This window comes from Sciurus carolinensis, chromosome 2 (genome assembly GCF_902686445.1).
Source record: "Sciurus carolinensis chromosome 2, mSciCar1.2, whole genome shotgun sequence".
Classification (NCBI taxonomy): Eukaryota; Metazoa; Chordata; class Mammalia; order Rodentia; family Sciuridae; genus Sciurus; species Sciurus carolinensis.
This window is the reverse complement of record NC_062214.1, coordinates 27,148,979-27,162,949: the sequence shown is the minus strand read 5'-3', so window position 1 is coordinate 27,162,949 and position 13,971 is coordinate 27,148,979. Positions and strand designations below refer to the sequence as shown.

Sequence of the window (13,971 nt, the reverse complement as noted above, 5' to 3'; positions counted from 1 at the left end):
TCTGGTATTGTGATGCCTCCTGCTTCACTTTTCATGCTTGGATTATTTTGTCTATTCTGGGCCTCTTATTCTTCCAAATGTATTCCATGACTGCTTTTTCCATTTTTGTGAAGAACATCATTAGAATTGTTTCATAATTTTTTTAAATCTGCATAGTACTTTTGGTAGTATGGTCATTTTGACAATATTAATTCTGCCTATCCAAGAACATGAGAGATCTTTCCATTTTCTGGGGTCTTGTTGAATTTATTTCTTTAGTGTTCTGTAGTTTTCATTGTACAGGTCTTCCACCTCTTCTTTAGATTGATTCCCAATTTTCTTTTTTGAGGCTGTCATGAATGGGATAGTTTTCCTAATTTCTCTTTCAGTTGATTCATCACTGATGTATAGGAAAGCAATTGGTTTTTGGGTGTCGATTTTATATCTTTATTCTTTGCTGAATTCATTTTTGAGTTCTAGATGTTTTCTGGGGGAGTTTTGGCGTCTTCTGAATGTAGAATCATGTCATCAACAAATTGGAATAGTTTGAGTTATTCTATTCTTATTCCTATCCTTTAAATTTCTTTCTTTTGTCTAATTGCCATGGCAAGCATTTCCTGGACTATGTTGAATAGAAGTGGTGAAACAGAACATCCCTGTCTTGCCCCATTTTTAGAGGGAAAGCTCTCCATTTTTCTCTATATAGAATGATGTTACCCTGGGATTTAACATCTATAGCTTTTGCAATGTTGAGGTATGTTCTTACTATCCCTAGTTTTCCTAGTGTTTTGAGCATCGATGGATGCTAAAATTTCCCAAAGGCTTTTTCTGCATGTATTGAGATAATTCTGTGTTTCTTCTTTAAGTCTACTGATGTGATGAATTACATATATTGATTTCCATATATTGAATCAACTTGCAATGCTGAGATGAACCCCACTTGACTGTGGTTCACTATGTTTTTCATATGTTTTTGCATGTGATTTACCAGAATTTTATTAAGTATTTTGCACCTGTGTTGCTGAGGGATATGGGCTGAAGTTTTCTTTCCTTGATGTGCCTTTGTCTGGTTTTGGTGTCAGGGTGGTAGTAGCTTCATGCAATGAATTTGGAAGGGTTCCTTCTTTTTCTATTTCATGGAATAATTTTGGGAGGGTTGGTGTTAGTTTTTCTTTGAAGATCTGGTAGATCTTGGCTGAAAATCCATCTGGTCCTGGACTTTCCTTTCTTGGTAGGCTTTAGATGACATCTTCAATTTCCTTGCTTAACTACATATTTTTAAATTTTCTATGTCCTCATGATTAACTTGAGTAGGTCATATGTCTCTAGAAATTTGCCATTGTCTTCAAGGTTTTCTATTTGAGTATAAATTTTCAAAATAGTTTCTGTGCTAAGTGAGATAAACCAATCTCAAAAAACCAAAGGATGAATGATATCGCTAATAAGTGGATGATGAACATAATGGGGGTTGGGAGGGCTTAGTGTTAGGGTTAGAGTTAGTGTTAGGGTTAAGGAGGGAGGCAAGAATGGAGGAAGAAAGGACTGTATAGAGGGAAAAGCGGAGTGGGAGGGGTGGGGGGAGGGGAAAAAATAACAGAATGAATCAAACAACATTACCCTATGTAAATTTATGATTACACAAATGGTATGCCTTTACGCCATGTACGAACAGAGAAACAACATAAACAACATGTATCCCATTTGTTTACAAAAAAAAAGATTAAAAAAATAGTTTCTGAATATCTTTGGTATTTTGATCGTGTCCATGGTGATGATTTTCTTTCATCACAATTTTTAGTTATTCGAGTGTTCTCTCTCTCTTTGTCTTTGTTAGCTTGGATAGTGGTTTATCCATTTCATTTCTATTTTTTTTCAAAGAACCAACTTTGTGCTTCACTTTTTTGTGTGTGTTTGTTTCAATTTTATTGATCTCAGTTCTGATATTAAATATTTGCTATCTCCTACTGCTTTTGATGTCGATTTCTTCTTCTTTTTCTAGGGCTTTGAGAGTAATCAGGTTATTTTCTGTGACTTTCCCTTCTTTTAAACATTACAACCTCATGTACGTGTATGACTGCAGTACTGATGTGATCCTGCAATATGTATAATCACACAAGTCAGAGATCACACTCTATTTATATAGGAGCTATCAAATTGTATAATGCATTCTACTGTCATGTACAGTTAATTAAACAAATAAAATTAAAAATTAAAAAAACAATGAACTCAATGCAATGAACTTCCTCTTAGAATCGGCTTTGTAGTGTCCCAGAGATTTTAATATGTTGTAGTACTATTTTCATTTACCCCTATGTATTTTTAAATTTTATTCCTGATTTCTTCTACAAATACACAATTGAATATTTTTCAGCCATAAAGGAGAATAATATTATGGCATTTGCAGATAATTGGATGGAATTGGAGAATATCATGCTAAGTGAAATAAGCCAATCCCAAAACACCAAAGGCCAAATGTTTCCCCTGATAAGTGGATGATGATACATAATGGGGGTGTGGGGGGTAAGAGAAGAATGGAGGAACTTTGGATTATGTAGAGAGAAATGAGAGGGAGGAAAGGACAGGGGTATAAAAGATAGTGGACTGACACAGAGATCATTACCCTATGTACATGTATGACTACATGAATGGTGTGAATCTACATCGTGCACAACAATAGAAATGAACAGTTGCATCCCATTTGTGTACCATGAATCAAAATGCAGTCTGTAAAAATGATTTTTAAAATATCATTTGTCATTCAATAATGTATTATTTATTCTCCAGGTGTTAGTGAAGCTTCTATATTTTATTTTACATTGATTTCCAATTACATTCCAGTATTACGTTGTCAACTGTGGGGTACGAGAGTGGGGACAGACAGTGGGTTTTGATCCCTTGAGCAGTACAAACTCAGACGGTACCTCACTTCTTACGATGGCACCAGCTGCAGCAGCCTGGGCTCTGGGGTGGGTGGGGAGGTGACCTGAGATCCTCTTCCAAGACACAGCTACTGTGGACACTCTGGGCTGCTCCCTGACTGGCTGCAAGCCTGTGTGGACTGTGAGGCTTTCCAGGGGCCATGGTGCTGACCTAGCTTGGACCTTCCCTCACCACTGCTCTGCAAAGGGGAGTCCCACCTCCTCTGCCTGGAGGCAGCCTGGACGAGGCCAGGGGGCTTCCTTCCTCTTTCTCCTTTACTGTTTTCTTTTCATGGTGGTGGGAGGACATAGGAGTTTTACAGTAATGGATTTCCTTGTGGCCTAGTCGCACATGCATAGACCATAATATGACCAAATTCCCTTCCTGGTCCCCTCATGCCTCTCTGCCCCTCCTTCCCTCCTCCCTGGTTCCCCTTCCTCCCTTCTGCTTTCATGATACTCTGGGTTTCCTCTTCTATTTTCCACATACAGAAGAAAACTATGCTTGTCTCTCTGAGTTGGTCCTATTTTGCTTGATACGATGATATGCCTGAAAATGTTGTCATTTCCTTTTTCTTATGGTGGAGTAAAATTCCATTGTGTACACAGAGCACATTTTCTTATTCGTTCATCTGTTGGGGAAAACTTAGGTGATTCCACAAATTGGTTATTGTGAGTAGTGCTGTTATAAACATGGGTGTTTTAGTTATCTTTTTTCTGCTGTGACCTAAAATCATGACAAAAGTAATTAGAGTAGGAAAAGATTAATTAGGAGGGCTCACAGTGTCAGAGGTCTCAGTCCACAGACTCCCTTCCTCATAACAGAAATGTGGGGCAGAATAAGCCCCTCAGAAAATGGTCACCAGGAAGCAGAGAGAAAGTGAGAGAAAGGGAGGAGGGGAGAGAAAGCTCCCTTCTCTGAACAAATATAGACCCCAAAGGCACGCCTCCACGGGCCCATCTCTTCCATCCACACCGAACCTGTCTAGCATCACCACTGAGTTAATCCCTATTAGGGAATTAAGACACTGATTAGGCTAAGGCTCTCACACCCAATCATTTTACCAATAAACTTCCTTGCATGAGCTTGTGAGGGACACCTCATGTCTGAACCATAACAATAGGTATGCAGGTACCTCTGCAGTTCTCTACTGTACACTTGACTTTAATTCTTTAAGATAAATGCCAAGCAGTGGTAGAATTGATCACACAGCAGTTCTATTTTTAGTTTCCTGAGGAACCTCCACCATGATTTCCATAGTGGGTTTCCTAAGGGACATTTTCTCTAACAGTGAGTGAGAGTTACCTTTTCCCCACATCCTCATCACCATTTAGATAGAGTCTGCATTCTTGATGGTTGCCATTCTGATGGAAGTGAGATGGAATCAGCATTAGGTGGAAACTGTAGGCAGGAGGGATGCAGGTCACGGAGCCCCGTCCCTGAGGATGGCATTGTGTCCATAGATCCTTGTGTGCACTCACTCTTCCCAACAAAACTGCCTGTCTTCCATTCTCTCTTTCTCTCCCTCTCCTTCTGCCTGTCTCCCCTTCCTTCCCTCTTTCTCTCTCTCCCTCTTTTCCTCTCTCTCTGGTTCCTGGTGCTGATTGTGATGGACTGAGCAGCTGTCCACCACAAGCCCTCCTTGGTGCCAGATGACAGTGGACTGACCTCTGAAACTGTGAGCCCAGAATAATCAGAATAACATGAGGCCAAGAGCAGTCTATTGCATTGACACCTGTTGACTGAATGGTGTGTTCACCTAAGCTGTGGGGATTGAGGCTTCAGGAAGTTTGGAACACTTGTGACACAATAGATCTTTTTTGCCTGGTACACCTTGGCTTTATTATCTAACATCCTCCTTTCATTTCAACCTCATGGCCTCCTTTAGACTTTCATGGAGAACATTTCTAGAGGTAGTGACCTGCTTGTTTTTTTGTTTTTCTGGGAATATCTTCATTTCTCATTCATGTTGGAAGAATAGAATTCTTGGATCATTGTCTTGGTCCAAATCCGTGGTCTCAGGAATCACCATATAGGACTCCAGGGAGGAACTTGTCTGGGTTAGGATTCCACTAAGCTGTGACCCCCTTATATTCTTCAGATCTGTTTCCTGAGGAGGACATGATTATAATGTCGCTACATGGGATGGTGAGGATCAAGTAGGGACCCAGCATGACTGACTAGACAACATACATGGACACACATTTTCAAGTTCCCCAGTGAGGACACCGTGGGATCTGAGGCTGGGTGAGTGGGAATATGGAATCTCTTGACCCTGGCTTCTACCTCAGACTTGACCAGGGCAGCCAGGACAAGGTGTGTGTCCCGGGAGCCCTTCTAATGGCTCCTCCTGTCCCTTGATTCTCAGGAGCAGTGAAGTCTACACTTGTGTTGTGTCTCATAGCCCTGTTCCTTGACCCCAAGATTTTACTGACAGTCAGTGTCTCTGCCATCCTCATTCACAGGAAGCAGAAGTCCTGACCATAAGTCCTGAGGAGGGAGGGTGGGACACAGACTGCTGCAGAGGGGCAGGGTCAGTGGGAGGCCAGCCCACCTGGGCATAGCAGCAGAGTCAGTAGAGTCTGGAGAACAGGCACACAATCCTCGGCACCCTCAGGTTCTCATGCAACTTCTGTGGTGTCCCCAGTTCTTAGGAAGTGTGTGGGGTGTGCAGGAGATGAGTAGGTCAAGGGTTTGCATTGGGTGTGCACTGAGGCCTAAGGGCTCCAGAGATGACAGATCCAGGGGGTGTGATGAAGGGCAGTAGATTGAGTGTGTCTCCAGGTTAGTCCACTGCTAGGCCTCCATAGTCCTCAAGATTCCATGGTATCAAGCAATGTTGAGAAGCTCTAGGTTGGTTCTTCTCAGGGCTGCTCCCCTCTGACACTCAGTGTGGCCAATCTGAGGGGAGAGGTAAGGGGAGTCAGGACACAGGAGAGGCCGAGCTCAGCGCTCTGTCTCGGGCTGGTTGGTCCACTCATGACGGGCACCCCAGGATGGCCACACCAGGACATCATAGCTCTCAGGAAATGTGTCATGAATGTTGAGCAGATTATTGAATGGGGACAGGCTTCCCATAGTTCCTTCCTCTCTCCCTGCTACCTGTGACCCTCAGTCTCTACCACCTTCTTCCTGCTCCTTGGTGCTCAGCCTGAGAGAAAGAGCCTTCAAGAAGCCTTTGTAGACTCTGTTCCAAATGCCTCCCTGCCTGGAAACCCACAGCCAACAAGCTCCTGTTGCTCCTCTGGCCAGTCCTTGATGCCCCAAGACTGAGTCTGTACTCATTTTCTGGGCTGGGGCCCTAGGACCTGCCTCTGGACAGCAACTCATGACCCTCCCTCAGAATGTGATGACCAGCCCCTTTGAACATGTCAGGATGGCTCTCCTCCACTGCCTTGGGGTGGCCATCAAGTACCCCATGTCCTCACTCTCAAGGGTCATCCTGCCTTCTTTCTCCTGCCTACCTCTCCTCCCCAGCCGTCTTGAACTTCTCAAATGAAACTCAATCTGGTTTAATAAGAATAATTATTCTCATTTCTCTTTACATAAGTGTTCTATGACTCAAATGCAGACAAAAAAAATGAGTGATTTTCTCCTTGGCACTTACTAACATCAGTACTGTCCTGGATATAGGTAGCCATTCATCTCCATGGAAGAGCAGGATTGTAAAAATGATCCTCCAAACTGAAACTCTGAAATACCATCTCCATAGTGATCATGAAAATCAATAATCGGGGTTTTTCAAGATGGCGGACTAGAGGGTGGCTGCATTTCATGTTGCTCCAGGACTCAGGATTCAAAAGAGGAGCTATTGAGAGACTTGGGACCAACTCAAAGCTGCCAGGTGAGTCTCTCCCGTTGGGGAGTCGTCCCGGATGGGGCAGTAGTCCTGGAACGCAGGGAACTTTGTGAAGTAGAGTTGCCCAACGAGACACCCCTCCCCCCACTGGAGCAGTGAACTCGGACAACTGGAAGCATCGTAGAGGAGGTTGCTCAGCACAGCGCTTGGACTCGGAGCAACCACTGGGGCTCTGTGCGGCTGCCCAGAGGAGGAGCTGCATGGCGAGCTATTTGGACTCAGAGCGACCACTCCTGAACACTGGGGGGCTGCCGGAGGAGGAGGAGGAGGGGCACGGCGGGTCGCTTGGACTCGGAGTGACTGAACCAAAGCTACAGGCGGTTGCCAGAGGTGGAGCTGCACAGCGAGCTGTTTGGACTCAGAGCGACCGCTCCTGAACACCGGGGGGGCTGCCCAGAGGAGGAGGAGGAGTGCGGCGGGTCGCTTGGACTCGGAGTGACTGCATCAGAGCTCCGGGCATCTGATCAGAGGAGGCGAGTGGTGAGTTGTTTGCACATGGACTCAGCAAAAAAGCTGGAGTATCCATCCTCATTTCAGATAATGTGGACTTCAAGCCAAAGTTAGCCAGAAGGGATAAAGAAGGACATTTCATACTGCTTAAGGGAACCATAAATCAGCAAGACATAACAATCATAAACATATATTATGCCACAAAGCTAATGTTAGCAAATACAAGAAGATAGAGACACTACCTTGTATTCTATCAGATCATAATGGATTGAAGTTAGAAATAAATGAAAGAGTGAAAAACAGAAACTACTCCAACACCTGGAGATTAAACAATATGCTATTATATGATGAATGGATAACAGAAGATATTAGGAAGGAAATTAAAAAATTCTTAGAGGTAAATGAGAACAAAGAAACATCATATCAAAATCTCTGGGTCACTATGAAAGCAGTACTTAGAGGAAAATTTATTTCATGGAGCGCATTCAATAAAAGAAGTAAAACTCAACGAATAAATGACCTAACACTACAGCTCAAAGTCCTAGAAAAAGAACAGACCAACACCAAAAGTAGTAGAAGACAGGAAATAGTTAAACTCAGAGCTGAAATCAATGAAATTGAAACCAAAGAAACAATACAAAAAATTGACAAAATAAATAGTTGGTTCTTCGAAAAAATAAACAAAATTGATAAACCTTTAGCCAAAGAGAAGACGAGAGAAAACCCAAATCACTAAAATTCAGAATGAACAAGGAAATATCACAACAGACACAATTGAAATACAAAACATAATTAGAAGCTATTTTGAAAATCTATACTCCAACAAAATAGAAAATTTCGAAGACATCAACAGGTTTCTAGAGACATATGAATTGCCTAAACTGAACGAGGAGGACATACACAATTTAAATAGACCAATTTCAAGTAATGAAATAGAAGAAGTCATCAAAAGCCTACCAACAAAGAAAAGTCCAGGACCAGATGGGTTCTCATCCGAGTTCTACAAAATCTTTAAAGAAGAGCTCATTCCAATACTTCTCAAAGAATTCCATAAAATAGAAGAGGAGGGAACCCTCCCAAACTCATTCTATGAAGCCAATATCGCCCTGATACCTAAACCAGACAGAGACACATCGAGGAAAGAAAATTTCAGACCAATATCCTTAATGAACATCGACGCAAAAATTCTCAACAAAATTTTAGCAAATCGCATACAAAAATATATTAAAAAGATAGTGCACCATGATCAAGTGGGTTTCATCCCAGGGATGCAAGGTTGGTTCAGCATCAGGAAATCAATAAATGTAATTCACCATATCAATAGACTTAAAGTCAAGAATCACATGATTATTTCAATAGATGCAGAAAAAGCATTTGATAAAACACAGCACCCCTTCATGCTCAAAACACTAGAAAAAATAGGGATATTGGGAATATTCCATAACATTGTAAAGGCCATCTATGCTAAGCCCATGGCTAATATCATTCTAAATGGTGAAAAACTGAAAGCATTCCCCCTAAAAACTGGAACAAGGCAGGGATGCCCTCTTTCACCACTTCTATTCAATATCGTCCTTGAAACTCTAGCAAAGAAATTAAAGGGATATGAATAGGAAAAGAAGAACTCAAACTATCCCTATTTGCTGATGATATGATTATATACTTAGAGGAACCAGGAAATTCCACCAGAAAACTTTTAGAACTCATAAGTGAATTCAGTAAAGTAGCGGAATATAAGATCAATGCACATAAATCTAATGCATTTTTATACATAAGTGATGAATCTTTGGAAAGAATAATTAGGAAAACTGCCCCATTCACGATAGCCTCGAAAAAATAAAATACTTGGGAATCAATCTCACAAAAGAGGTGAAAGACATCTACAATGAGAACTACAGAACACTAAAGAAATTAAAGAAAACCTTAGAAGATGGAAAGATCTCCCATGTTCTTGGATAGGCAGAATTAATATTGTCAAAATGGCCATACTACCAAAAGTGCTATACAGATTCAATGCAATTCCAATTAAAATCCCAATGATGTACCTTACAGAAATAGAGCAAGCAATCATGAAATTCATCTGGAAGAATAAGAAACCCAGAATAGCTAAAGCAATCCTTAGCAGGAAGAGTGAAGCAGGGGGTATCGCAATACCAGAACTTCAACTATATTACAAAGCAATTGTAACAAAAATGGAATGGTATTGGTACCAAAATCGACAGGTAGATCAATGGTACAGAATAGAGGAAATGAACACAAACCCAAATAAATACAATTTTCACATACTAGACAAAGGTGCCAAAAATATGCAATGGAGAAAAGATAGTCTCTTCAACAAATGGTGCTGGGAGAATTGGAAATCCATATGCAACAGAATGAAACTAAACCCATATCTCTCACCATGCACGAAAACTAAACTCAAAATGGATTAAGGACCTCAGGAATCAGACCAGAGATCCTTCATCTTATAGAAGAAAAAGAAGGTCCAAATCTTCAACATGTCGGCTTAGGACCAGACTTCTTCAACAGGACTCCCATAGCACAAGAAATAAAAGCAAGAATCAATAACTGGGATAGATTCAAACTAAAAAGCTTTCTCTCAGCAAAGGAAACTATCAGCAATGCAAAGAAAGAGCCTAGAGTATGAGAAAATCTTTGCTAATCATACTTCAGATAGAGCACTAATCTCCAGAGTCTATAAAGAACTCAAAAAACTCTACACCAAGAATGCAAATAATCCAATCGACAAATGGGCTAAGGAAATGAAGAGACACTTCACAGAAGAAGATCTACAAGCAATCAACAAACATATGGAAAAATGTTCAACATCTCTAGTAATAAGAGAAATGCAAATCAAAACCACCCTAAGATTCCATCTCACCCCAATTAGAATGGCGATTATCAAGAATACAAGCAACAACAGGTGTTGGAAAGGATGTGGGGAAAAAGGTACACTCATACATTGCTGGTGGGACTGCAAATTAGTGCAGCCACTCTGAAAAGCAGTGTGGAGATTCCTTAGAAAACTTGGAATGGAACCACCATTTGACCCAGCTATCCCACTCCTTGGCCTATACCCAAAGGACTTAAAATCAGCATACTACAGAGATACAGCCACATCAATGTTCATAGCTGCTCAATTAACAATAGCCAGATTGTGGAACCAACCTAGATGCCCTTCAATTGATGAATGGATAAAGAAACTGTGGTATATATATACAATGGAATATTACTCAGCCATAAAGAATGATAAAATTATGGCATTTGCAGGCAAATGAGTGAAATTGGAGAATATCAAGCTAAGTGAGATAAGCCAATCTCAAGAAAACCAAAGGACAAATGATATCGCTAATAAGTGGATGATGACACATAATGGGGGGTGGGAGGGCTTAGTATTAGGTTTAGAGTTAGAGTTAGGGAGGGGAGCCAGAATGGAGGAAGGAAGGACTGTTTAGAGGGAAAAGAGGGGTGGGAGGGGTGGGGGGAAGGGAAAAAATAACAGAATGAATCAAACAACATTACCCTATGTAAATTTATGATTACACAAATGGTATGGCTTTAACGCCATGTACAAACAGAGAAACAACATGCATCCCATTTGTTTACAATAAAAAAAAGAAAAAGAAAGAAAAGAAAAATAATGATCATTCTTCCACCTTTACAGTGTCTGTCAAAATATTAAAAACACTCAATGTATCAGTTAAATGTCATTTTGAACATTTGAAGAAATGTAAACAATAATAAAATGTGTACTTTGTGCATAGTGATTTGAAATATTAGAAACACCAAGGGTTTGTGTTTTATTCCTTTGTAAAAACTTACCCTGAGGTGTCTGAATCTTGTTGAACTTCTTCATATTAACTGAAGATGCAGAACAACTCTCCTTTCTACCTTGGTGAAGCTCAGCCCCCTTTGACACCATCACCCTACGGGGCACCACCAGGCTCCTTGGGTATGCGGGTAATTTCTCTTTCACCAGGTTCCTCTGTCTTCCAGAAAAAAGTCCCCACATGGGATCCATGATGACACACCATGGGTAGTTTCTTCTGTTCTGACCCACTTGTGTCCAGTCTGATCTCACTTCCAGCATTGTCCCCTCTCCTGTCCTGACAGCTCTCATCCCTGTGGCCTATTCTTAAAATATTGGAATAGATCAAAGAGGATTAGAGTAGAAATCAAGAAACTCTTCCAAGCAAATGAGAACACACATACAACATATCTAAATCTCTGGGACACTATGAAAGCAGTTCTAAGGAACTTCTATAGCATCGAGTGCCTACCTTCAAAAAATGAAGAGCTCTCAAAGGAATAAGTTTATGCTGCACCTCAAGGACTTAGAAAATTAAGAAAATCTAATTCCAAAAACAGTAGAATATAGGGAATAACTAAGATCAGAGTAGAAAATTAATGAAATTGAGAATGAAAATGATATAGAGGATCAATACAAGGAAGAGGTAATTCTTTTAAAAGATAAATAAGATTAAAAACACTCAGTCAAATAACCAAAAGAAAGAGGAGAAGACCAAGTCAATCAAATTAGCAATGAAAAGGAAATACTACTGCGGACTCTTCCAAAATCCAGAGGAACATTGGAATCTATCTTGCAAATTTTGATTAAAAAATACTGGAAAATCTAGAAGACACTGGAAAATGGAAGAAAACGGTAGAAGATGGACTGACATCCATGTTCTTGCATAGGCAGAATTAACATTATCCATAAGGCCATACTACCAAAAGCAATATGCAGATTCAATGCAAGCACCATCCAAATGACAATAGAATTCTTCACAGAATTAATAAGCAATTCTTAAATTCATTTGCAAGAATCAAATCCCAGTAGAGATAAATCATTACTGAAAGAGAAAATGATGCAGGGGACATCCATATGATCTGAAATTATGCTAGAGATCTATAGTAAGAAAAACAAGATGGTATTGACAACAAAAGACATGAAGACCCATGGAAAAGGACAGAAGACATGGGACAAACCCACATACTCACAGCTACCTGATATTTGACCAAGAGTGCTGAAAATACACTTTGGAAAAAAGGCAGCCTCTTCACCAAATGGTGCTGGGAAAACTGGGCAGCTAGCTATCTGTAGGAAAATGAAACTAGATCCATATCTGTCATCCTGCACAAAAGTCAAATCAAAATGGATCAAAGACACAAGAATTAATGCAAAAAGATTACAACCACTAGAAGAAAACAGAGGGCCAACACTCTATCATGTAAATGCTGGTGACAACTTCCCTAATAAAACCTCCAAAGGGCAAGAGAGAAAACCAAGAATAAATAAGTAGGATGCCATCAGCTAAAATCTTGTGCACAGGAAGGAAATGATTACAGGAATGAAGACAGATCTTTAAAAAAGGGGGCCAAGATCATCGCCAGTCACTCCTACAGGGGATTAGTACTCAGTATATGCAAAGAAGTTAAATAAACTCAAACAAAAAAATAACCATAATAATAACCCAACCAACAAATGGGCAAGAAAACGAAACAGAAACTTCTCAAAAGAGGAAACACAGAGGGTCAATATGTCTATGAAAAAATTGTCATCACTCCTCAAACTCAGGGAAATGCAAATCAAAACTACCCCAAGGTTTCATCTCATTCGAATCAGAGGAAAAATGCCAAGATCACAAATAATAAAAAGTGTTGGTAAGCATGTGGGGAAATGTACACTCATATATTTTTGCTGGGACTACAAATGAGGTCAGCCACTCTGGAAGGCAGCATGGAGAATCCACAAAGAACCAGGAATGGAACCACCACATGACCCAGCTATCCCACTCCTTGATATTTTTCCAAAAGATCTAAGATCAGTATACTACAGAGATGCAGCCCCCTAAAGTTTTATAGCAGAACAATGCACAATATCTAGATTATGGAATCAAACCAGGAGACTGACAATAGATGAATGGATTAAGAAACTGTTTTCTACAAATGAAGGAGTCCTCCTCATGCACAAAGAAGAATGACGTTATGGCAACTGCTGGTAAATGGATGGAAATGGAGAATATCATGTTAAGTGAAATAAGCCAGACTCAGAAAGTGAAAATTGGAATGTTTTCTCTCACCTGTGGAGGCTAGAGTTAAATACAGGAAAGAAGGTGAGGAGGGCTGTGTATAATGGAGATACAGGAAAGGTTGGTGGAATAGAAGGAGACCAAGAGTCAGAGAGGAGGGAGGGATAGAGGAGGGAATGCAGAAGAAATTCTTAGAAAATCTTGTTAAGTGCAGAGGGAATGTCAAATGTATGTATGAATCAAAACAACCAATCAAAAATCATTACAGAGATTGTGCAAAAGGAGATCTAGTTGAGATGCAGAAGTAGGAGGTACGGGGTGAGGAAAGGGAGATCCAGAACTGAAACCAAATTCCTCGCATGTCTGGTTTTGTCAGGATGAACCAACTATTATCACTAACTATAATCCTCTGAAGGAAAAAATGATTTGTAATGCGTGGTTCTTGCAGGAAATGACCAGATCCCCCCAACACTGAGCAGCCTCAGAAGCCCTCCTCTCCCTCTGCTGAGTGGCTCTTGGTGAGGCTGCTGCAGATGAGGCCAAAGCCAGCCACGCCCTGGGTCTCAGGGTCACGAGACTCAGGAACATCCTCCTTGTCCTGGGACTCCCAGATACATAGTCATTGAGTCCCAGGAAACCACCAGGGGCCCAGTGGACCACCACAGACCCAGGGGAAGGAGGCTTGTCCTGTTCCTCGAGGTCTCTCCAATTCCTCCTGAGGAGCAGCATGAG

The 13,971-nt window shown here is 40.9% G+C and overlaps 1 protein-coding gene across 1 annotated transcript in view; it reads left to right on the top strand.

Annotated features, from left to right (window-relative positions):
* LOC124976914 (signal-regulatory protein beta-1-like) overlaps positions 1-13,971 on the top strand; it is a 52,931-nt gene that overhangs the window by 27,352 nt on the left and 11,608 nt on the right. The window lies entirely within an intron of this gene.